The following is an 8,959-nucleotide window of genomic DNA, read 5'->3' as shown; positions in this document are numbered from 1 at the left end:
TAGGCGATTCACATTCTGGGAGTGGAGAGAACAGAGTCTAGTAATTGGAAAATCAGTTTCTACCTGGGACCCAGTGGTGGTGCAACAATAATAGACATCATGCTCTGTGAGGCTGACACACGTGGGAAAGTTGTGGATTCATGTCTGCAGACCTCCTTGAACATGCTGGGTGTGTGTGTGACTGATTGAGGGCTAGCTGAAGCTTGGGGTGGATTATAGCATGAAGATCCTTTCGGGGGTGCCTCTCTTTCTTGAAAGAAGGAAATAAATAATTTTTTTAATAGGGCATATTGTGCTTGACAGCGAGAGAAAGGGAGATGGAGACAGAGAGAGGAAAAATGAGGGATCATCCCCCCCTAGTGGGGATGGCCATGCTACAGCCACTTCTCCAGTCATCTCTTGGGATTTGGGGCATGCACACACATGTGCCCAGCATGAGTTTCAAGCCTCTGGGTCCAGAACTCGAACCATGGTCGACCGTGTGGTAATCAAACGCCTTGACCACCACACCAGATGCTGGCCCCTAAATTGAAATGAAAAAAAAAAAATCAATTGCTATCCATTGAGTCACCACTCTGTGTAGTAATAAGGGAATGTGGGTACCTTTTTTTCATTTGCTTTCATTAGTTCCAAGGTGAGTTGGGTCTGTGTCAATAGAATATAGATTATGCACACAAAGCAGTTTTGGATTTATAGCACTTCAGTGGATGCAATTTTTAAGTGGTTTGGTCAACTAAGAAATAAGAAAACAGTCTTGGGATTATATGCTGCTAAAGGACTCTTTCAGCCCCTTCTTTTCTGACACAGAGCTGTTAACTGAAGTTAGGAAAGCCATGGGTGGCTGGAGAGTGAGGGGACCATGTGGCAGCTGCCACCAGAACTTCTCATTCTTTTCTGATGTAAGCTCCAAGTGTTTATTAAGGGACAGCTGAGGTAGGATTTACACTTGCTGCTGTAAACCGAAGACACTTATGTTAGAGCTTCCAAAGGAGATGGAGTCATTACTGCAGCAGGTCAGGCTTCCTTCTTGCACATCAATCGTTAGAACTTGGAAAACCCACCAAGCTGAACAAATATACAGTGCTTCCATTATACCCAGGGACCTAACTGGAGGAAAAAAGCGTAAAGGTTTTTTTTTTTTTTTTTTTTTTTACAATTACACCCTTGTTGGCATGTTGCTAACATCATTTTGTTTTGCTCACTGTTCGAGAAATTCAGAAGGCCTGGGCTATATATAGCACGTCGTTGTGCATTCAAACCTTCATTCAGTTATTAGTACTTCCACGAATCTATTAACTACATAATGAAGCAGACAGAGCGAGGCTGTTTCATGACTGCATTTTCCTGTAAGTTCAGCATTTTTATGAAGGTCAGTTTTAAACCAGGGAAAGGGATAATTACAGGATCACTATTGACAGAGATTTCTCCAGAGGGAATTGGGGAGGAATAGTACAACCTGAGAGTGTGTATGATTAATGGAGAAGTGTTTACATACGTACATGGTTACAATGCCGAGTTTAATGGCGTTTTTGTTATCATTCAGGATATAGCTGTTTATACCTCAGGAGGAACAAAGGAGTTTGAAAAATCTGTTGTATTAATGCTGTCCTTAAGAGGAGCCGCCGGGTCAGCCTGGGAAAGTCGCCTAGTAGGTGTCTAAATACTGTTTATGGCTGCCATTGAGTTTACCCTCAATTCCTTGTGTGCCAAAGAATCCAGGAAGACTTGCTATATATGAGGGGGTGGGTAGCCTCTTGAGACGTGGTAACGAATGTAATGCATGTAGTGTCCCCTGGCTGGCATGTGCCAATGTTCATAATTCCAGTAGACAGTAGCTCTCTAGAAACAGAGGACTGCATAGTGTCTGCAGCTGTTCACCCCCCCACCCCCACCCGCCACACAAAGCTACCTTTGCATGGAATGCTTGTTATGTTCACATTTAGGAAAGCACTGAAAAGGAAGCAGTTTCCCTGCCCCCTCTTCCCAGAGGAATTCACGGCAAGTCCTGTAATAAAGGACAAAACTTGCAGCTTCATCTGTAAGAAGGTGAGAGCTTACACCCAGTAAGAAAGGCACTTTCAGCTTGGGTGTCTTGACCAAGCCTTAGCCGGTCAGAGACTTAGTTCAGCTCTCCGTGAACTAAAAGAGTCAGGAAAGTTAATCAGAGTATTGGTGCCTAAACATAAACTCGCCTTCTGTTGGCTTCTGTGAGTGAGGAGAGCAAGCCACTCCTCGAGGATCTGTCCAAAAGCCTAGTGCAGCTTGCTGGGAAACCAGAGAGGCCTCTTTGCTGAACCCTCATTTAAGAAGCAAATAGCAGAATCTGCTTTCTGAGACTAGCATGTTGAAGACATTCTCTGGAGTGAGGCATTTCTCATTCTAATCATCTGTCAGTCTTCTTTCTTTAAACTTTTATTGCTTTAGTACATAATAAATGTGTGTTTATTGTGCAAAACTTGGAAAACTAGAAAATTAAAAATAATCACTGGGACCGGTAGGTGGCATGGTGGTTAAAGGCACTGGACGCCCACATGGCTGACCGCAGTTTGCATGACTCTCCCCACCCATGGCGGCTTGCTTTCTCACTTTCTCTCTCTCTCTCTCTCTCACTCACTCTGTCCCTCTCTCTTTCTGTGTCTTGCTATGGTCAAATTAAAAATAACAATAATGATAAATAAAGGAAATAATTCTAAAAAGATTTTAAAATAAGAAAATTAATCACCATCTCGTTACTCACAGGGACCCTTGTGAATATGCTAATGTATATACTTCAAAATTCCTCTCCTTTTCTTTCTTTTTCTCTTTCTATATATGAAACTAAATGAATAGGAAAAAACATTGTAAATAAACAAAAAATTTTCATAAACCAATATCTTACAAATATTTCTTGATATCAATAACTATAAATTTACATAATCATCATTTTTTTAGATATTTTTTCGAGAGGTTTTTGCTATAGGGCGTGTGCACTCGCCAGAGAGACATAGAGGCAGAAAGCGAGAAATCACCCCCCAGGGGGGATGGCCACGCCGTAATCTTTTCTCCTCCATTCTTCTCACAGGATCTTGGGCACGCACGTACACGCACATGGTGTGAATATAAGCCACTGGGTCCAGGACTCGAACCGCGGTCAACTACATGGGAGTCCAGTGACATGGCCATTATGTCAACTGCTGGCCCCAGAATTTTCAATTTAAAAAAAATTTTATTCATCATTGTTATCTTTTTTCCCCCCAATTTGACCAGATAGTGGGGGGGAAGGGAGAAAGCAAGCTGCTAGGTCTGGGACTCAAACTGTGGTGGGCCATGTGGGAGGCCAGTGCCTTAACCCACCACACCACCTGCTGACTATAATCACTGTTTAATGGCTGCTAAAAATTCCATTATGGGTGTACCATAAGTAATCATCCTTTGCTGTTTGATATTTTGATAGTTTCTAATTTTGTGCTGTTATAACATGAGCTGCGCAGGATAGTAGCTACTGGTCACATGTACCCTTAGACTGAAATTCAATAAAAATAATTTCTAAATTGCACTGGCCCTAACTTGTGCTCCATAGCCACGTGTGGCTAGTGGCTACCATATTGGACAGTGCAGATATAGAGCATATCCATCATTGTAGAAAGTTCTCCTGGAATGCAGCGGTCAGAACATTAACTGAATGCACATCTTCGAGAAGGCATCTTCAAACTTGCTCGATTATCCCCTTAGGATAAATTTCTGGCAATGGAATTGCATGCTCAAAGGTTATATGCATTTTTAGTATTAAAAAAATTAAAGGGTCCTCTTAAATATACTGTTAAATTGCTCTGTGGAAGAGTGTTCCAGGTTACCCTTTTATTGGCAAGTATGGGGTATTCATTTCCCTTTCCCATGCCAACCGTGATTATTAATGCCTTTTTAAAAAAAAATATTTATTTTATTTAACTTTATTTATTTATTTATTTTTCATTTGATCAGAGAGGGACAGAGAGAGAGAAAGTGAGAAAGCAAGCCACCAGGTTCTGGACTTGAACCACAATTGACCATATGAAAGTCCAGTGGCCTTGCCCTTAACCACCATACCACCTGTCAGCCCCTAGTAATGCTTTTTTTTGGAGAGGTTTTTGCTATAGGGCGTGTGTGCTGGCCAGAGAGACAGAAAGCAAGAAATCACCCCTGGGGGGATGGCCACGCTGCAATCCCTTCTCCTCCATTCTGCTCTTGGAATCTTGGGTATGCACACACACATACCCGGCGTGAGTTTAAGCCACTGGGTCCAGGACTTGAACCGCGGTTGACTACATGGGAGTCCAGTGACACAGCCATTATGCTAATGGATGGTCCCGCTTTTTATTTTTTTTAATTTTTAAGGAATTATTTAACATTAAATATTTATTTATTCAATTTATTTTAATTTGACCATAGAGGGATAGAGTGATAGAGAGAGAGAGGAAAGTGAGAAAGAAAGCCGCCAGGTCCAGGACTTGAATTGCGTTAATCTGTGTGGGAGTCCAGTGCCCTTAACCACCATGCCTCCAGTACTTTTTAATTTTTGCAGTCTGATAGGAAATACATGTACATATGTAAACACTTCTCCATCAATCACATAAACTCTCAGGTTATAATATTCCTCCCCAGTCTCCTTTGGAGAAATCGCCGTAGGAAGGTCTACCACGGTATGTCGCTGTTTTAATTTTCATTTCTTTGATTACTTTTGAAGTTAGTTTCACATATATTGGTTGGCCATTCGTATTTTTTCTTTGAGGGATTTGAATCAACCTTCTTACAGACTTATTTCCTTGTTTGTGATTCTTGCAATATCGGTCTCTAACCTCCCACCTGGCAAAATTATGTGTTGCTAAGTCTGGGGTGGGGCCAGGCATCTCTAGCTGTAAAAACTACCCCAAGAGCCAGCAGGTGGCATGGTGTTTAAGGTACTAGACTCTACATGGTAGATCACAACTCAAGTCTTGGACCCAGCAGCTTGAAAATCATGCTGGGTGTGTGTGTGTGTGTGTGTGTGTGTGTGTGTGTGTGTGCACCCAGAGTCCTGAGAGAAGAATGGAAGAGAAGAAGAATGGAAGAGAAGGGACTGCAGTGTGATCATGCCCCTTGGGAAGTGATTTCTCGCTTTCCCTCTCTCTGTCTCTGGTAAGCACACATGTTCTAGGGCAAAAACAAAACAAAAAGTACCCCAAGTGGTTCTTATGTGCACAACAGAAAAAAATTATCTAGATCATTTGTTTACTAATGGCAGGAATGTTCCCTGACAATACCCCCTGACAGAGGATTCATTTCCCCTTAACACCCCCTACCAGTTAGCCAGTTAGAGGACTATGTTAGAAGAGGTTCTTGAGTTGAAATGTATTCTAAGTTCCACCATGGGCTAGGAGTTTGGAGCCACTCAGAATGTTTGCTTCCTCTTTCACATGACAACCATTCAAATATTTAGAGACAGCCACCATGTCATCTATAAGTTCACTTTTCGCAAGAGGCTTCATTTCTCTCCTTCATCCTCACATGACTCGATATGAAGATCCTTCATGCCGTGGTCATCCTGTTTGGGCTCTTTGAGTTTTCAGTGTTGAGCACTGCCTTGAGAGTCAGGCCTGGTCTTGAATCAGATCTCTGTCACCTGTTTGCATTATTAACTGAGGCAAATAAACTGATCTCATCTTCCTCGCCTGTGAAATGGGGATAAACAGTAAGTAGTATCTTTCTTGTGGAGTTCTTGGTAGGAAAAAAGATGTGGAAGGTGTGAGATGTATAAATGATTGATAAAGCTAAAGCGAAAGGGAGATCCAATGAAGAAAAAAACCCCAGTATTCTAGAAAGGTGTACCACAGAATACAACAGGGGACGGGTTAGTATTTCTTACCTGTTCTGGGTATGAACCAAACTAGGGGCTGTGTATTCTCTATCCCTAGCACCTCGCACAGTGCCTGGAATGCAGCAGGTGCTCAGTACATGTTTTGTAGGAAATACACTTGCAGCCGTGGGAAGGATGGGCTCAGTGTTGAGAGCCAAGGAGCCAAGAAGATAGTTAAAGTGTAGTTATAGTTCAGGAGAAAGATAAACAAAAGCTTTACTGAAGGCAGCGAGATGGAGCTAGGAGGAAGATGTAAGAGACATTTCAGTGATAAAATCAGCAGCATTTGATGATTCTTGAAAGGGGAGGAGACACAGGAGAGCTAGAGAAGGAGGAAGGGCGAGAGAGGAAGAGAGGAGGCGGAGTCACGATGATTTTGAGGTTTCTCAGCTTGGGTGACCAGGAGGAAAAGTGTGTTGCTGATAGGGGAAGGAAAAAGAGTGAGCAACATTTATTTGAGAAAGTTGCAGTACAAAACCAGGTTTGAGTTAAGCAAGGCAGTGGAGAGAACATTCTAGAGAAAGGCTGAGCCTGTAGTTTTGTGTTTTGGCAAAAGTCTAGGGTTCTTGAGGGCAGAGAGGAAAGTGTTCCAAGTGGGATCAGGAAGGGAAGGAAGAGCCAGGAAGGGGCCAGGGCTGAGCAGACAGAGATGGGATTGTAGGCAGGATCAGCTGATTGAAGAGGTTTGCACCTTTGGGGGTCATTAGGGAAGTGGGCAGCAAGGTGTGGGGAACTGATCTGGAGACAGGCCCCGAGCTTCCAGTTAGAATGATGATGGGAAGCTAGTTCACCCCCAGGGCAGAGCTCCCAGGGTCTGAGCAGTTTTCCTAGCAGAGCAGTGGGGATGAAGGGCTGGTAAGCCTCCTTCCCAGGTGCCGGAAGAGGCTAATAGCGTTCCTGCCCTTAAGGGACTCAGGCCAGAAGAGGAGATTAGATGCATGAAATAGAGAAGATAAAAGCCAGATAGGAGGCTAGCGGTTCTGCCTTCCTTGGTTAGTTACATCGGCTCTGCTCTGCCCTCCCTTGAACTCTTTTGTGATCCTCAATTTTTTTTTTTTGACTTTGTCCTTTCTGGGCTCAGGAAGGTTAATAGGCCCTCACTAATGAACACTGTTCATCTCTGTGGCATGTCCTACATTTATTTGATTACAGAGCCCACACCCCACCTTTTTGGTAATTGGAAGAGTAAATGGAAACCTCTACCTTGCTGAGAAATTCATATAAGTGCGAACTCACCTTGACAGTCCCTTACCTGACCTCTACAGATTGTGAGAAGTGCTTGTTTCCTTCCCAAATTCCTGTGCTCTCCTTCAAGGAGCAGCCTTGCTGGTTACAATCCAGTTCAGAGGAGCAGCTCACCTACCTAAGTCTGCTTTCTCCTGAGATATAGAATTGTCAGCAAGGCATGTTGAAAATGTATTTGTTTTTTGGGACCAGCAGTTAGCATATAATGGCTGTGTCGCTGGACTCCCATGTAATCGACCGCGGTTAGAGTCCCGGCCCCGGTGGCTTGAACTCCTGCCAGGCGCATGTGCATGCATGCCCAAGATCCCGAGAGGAGACTGAAGGAGAAGGGATTGTGGCGTGGCTGTCCCCATGGGGGGTGATTTCTCGCTTTCTATCTCTCTGTCTCTCTTTCTGGAAAGTGCATGTGCCCTATAGCAAAAAAACCTCTCCAAAAAAAAAAATACATTTCTTTTTGGGGGGACCAGCAGGTGGTGTGGCAGGTGGCATGGTGATTAAGGCACTGGACACTCCCAGGTGGCTTGCTTTCTCTCTCTCTCTCTCTCTCTCTCCATTTGTATGCCTCTCTCGTCAAAATAAAATAAATGAATGAATAAGTAAAATTAAATAAATAATTCTTAAAAAAAATTCTCTTTGGGATTTAGATCTCTTGGCTTCCATTAGCTTGTGCCAGCAGGGCAGAGGCATTGGTGGGTAACATTGGTCTGCCGTTTATATCAGCCTAGAGCCAGATGCCTTTTTGATTCCTTGCAGGGCCCCACCCTGGAGGTTCGCAGAGTAGTAACTGGAGCGGGGCAAAGGGACAGTTTCATTTAGCTGCTATTGCCTCAGAGCTTGTGCGTGTTAGAACATAGTGGTTAAGAGTGTGGGCTTGGGACCAGCAGTTAGCGTAATGACTATGTCGCTAGACTCCCACGTAGTCAATCGTGGTTCGAGTCCCGGACCCGGTGGCTTAAAACTCACGCCGGGCACGTGTGCGTGCGTGCGTGCCCAAGATCTCGAGAGGAGAATGGAGAAGGGATTGCAGCGTGGCCATCTCCCCTGGGGGGTGATTTCTTCCTTTCTGTCTCTCTGTCTCTCTGCCTGTCTGGCGAGCGCATGCGCCCTATAGCAAAAACCTCTCCAAAATAAAAAAAGAGTGTGGGCTCCAGAAGCACACTTCCCAGGTTCAAAGTTCAGCTCAACTACTTACTAGCTGGGTAAACTTGGGCCAGTTATTTAACCTTCCTTGGTCTTGATAACCCCCTCGTGGGCTTGTTGAAAGGCTTAATCGAATTATTGCACGTGAAGCTCTTAGAGCAGGGTTTGGCACATGGTAAACATGAACTGGTGACTCTCATTATCATTTTCCCTTCCGGTGGGCCTGAGAAGCCTCATGTATGTGCGATAAGTCAATGAATAGAAAAGTAAACTAGGAGAAGACAAACAGGCACTTCTGCTTTTCTTCTGAAGTTTCTTTCTTTCTTTCATGAGAGAGAGAAAGAGAGACAGAGAAAGGCACTGCCACAGGGTCTTTCTTTTATATATTTTTTTTCCTTTTTTTGTAGAGGTTTTTGCTATAGGGCACGTGCGCTTGCCAGACAGACAGAGAGAGACAGAAAGCGAGAATCACCCCCTGGGGGCATGGTCATGCCGCAATCCCTTCTCCTCCATTCTCTTGGGATTTTGGGTACACACGCACACGCTCCCGGCATGAAATTAAGCCGCCGGGTCTAGGACTCGAACCATGGTTGACTACATGGGAGTCCAGCGACATAGCTATTACGCTAAGTGCTGGTCCCTGCCCACAGGGTCTTTATGCCAAGTCTCCGCTGCTCTGGATCATGGGCATATATGTGCACCTGGAATGCCCAGGGAGGTCTT

The sequence above is a fragment of the Tupaia chinensis genome, unplaced genomic scaffold (genome assembly GCF_000334495.1).
Source record: "Tupaia chinensis unplaced genomic scaffold, TupChi_1.0 Scaffold145659_1, whole genome shotgun sequence".
Taxonomy (NCBI): domain Eukaryota; kingdom Metazoa; phylum Chordata; class Mammalia; order Scandentia; family Tupaiidae; genus Tupaia; species Tupaia belangeri.
The sequence above is the reverse complement of the archived record's forward strand: the minus strand, read 5'-3'. Positions refer to the sequence as shown.